This window comes from Hipposideros armiger, unplaced genomic scaffold, assembly GCF_001890085.2.
Source record: "Hipposideros armiger isolate ML-2016 unplaced genomic scaffold, ASM189008v1 scaffold_311, whole genome shotgun sequence".
Classification (NCBI taxonomy): domain Eukaryota; kingdom Metazoa; phylum Chordata; class Mammalia; order Chiroptera; family Hipposideridae; genus Hipposideros; species Hipposideros armiger.
In genome coordinates, this window is record NW_017731661.1 from 1,274,956 (window position 1) to 1,276,053 (window position 1,098).

The 1,098-nt window shown below is 38.6% G+C and overlaps 1 protein-coding gene across 7 annotated transcripts in view; it reads left to right on the forward strand.

Annotated features, from left to right (window-relative positions):
• Window positions 1-1,098, forward strand: part of ATRNL1 (attractin like 1) — a 625,874-nt gene that overhangs the window by 256,920 nt on the left and 367,856 nt on the right. The window lies entirely within an intron of this gene.

A 1,098-nucleotide genomic window follows, 5' to 3' on the forward strand; every position in this document is an offset into this window, starting at 1 on the left:
ATCTCTTAACCAACTGAGCCACTTGGACGGCCCCAACTTAATACTTTTTAACTCAGGCAATTTACTTCTACTCTCCAAGTCAGCTTTCTTATCTTTTAAATGAGTGCAGTACACACAGCATATCGTGTGATTGTGGTAATGAAAGAAATAATGTGTGGAAAACACTATCGTGCTTGGTACATATTACTCAGTAGATGTTAGTTGCTTTTATGTTTATAAATGTCATTTCAGGAGTTCAGTTTGGACATGGTAGGTGTGAGGTGATATTTTTATCTATAATGCTAAAATTTGTAAGGGTATAATGGTAGGACTGAAATTGAGATAAATAGATCCTTGGACTATATCTAAAGTATCAATTCTCAGTACCATAATAAAACAGTTACAATGTCAACATGGATATAACAAGAAGTGTAAGCACTATGGTAATAATTTAGCCTAGAACAGTGTTTCTTCAGCACTAATTGGCATGTTGATCTGGAAAAATATTGCCGGGAGCAGGGTGGGACTGGCCTGTGTACCGTAGGACACTTACCTGATTCCCACTAGATGTCCACCAAGTGGTAACAACCAAAAATGTCTCCAGGCACTGCCAAATGTCCCTTGGAGGGCAAAACTCTCCTGATTGCGAATTACTGAAGTAGAGAGAATAGGTAGGCTTCTTCGTGTATATAAAGAAGTTTTAGCGGACAGAAGGAATTGACGGACTCAGTGTAGCCTGGAAATCAGAAGCAACACTGACTGATAAGATGAAAACAACTTAGAAGATTTTCATAGTTCGAACTAGCTGAAACTCGAGTGCACTGGCTCGGAAGGCAGCTAGCTTCTCAGCTGTGAGTGTTTAATTAGGGGCTGAATCACTATCAGAATTGTGCTGTGAATTTCTTTTCTGAGAGAAAGTTTGAGCGACATAATCTCTTAGATCTTTTTTAATGATAAGATGCACTCATTTTGGCAGGTCTTAATGGTACAGATTTGCAAATCATTCCAAGTGAGATCATAGTTGAAGCCATGAAAATATCTTCTCTCTTTGAGAAGAGAACAGCATGGTTGTTGTGAATGGAGTTTTGAGGAATGTCGAAATTGAAAAGAGGGAACCTG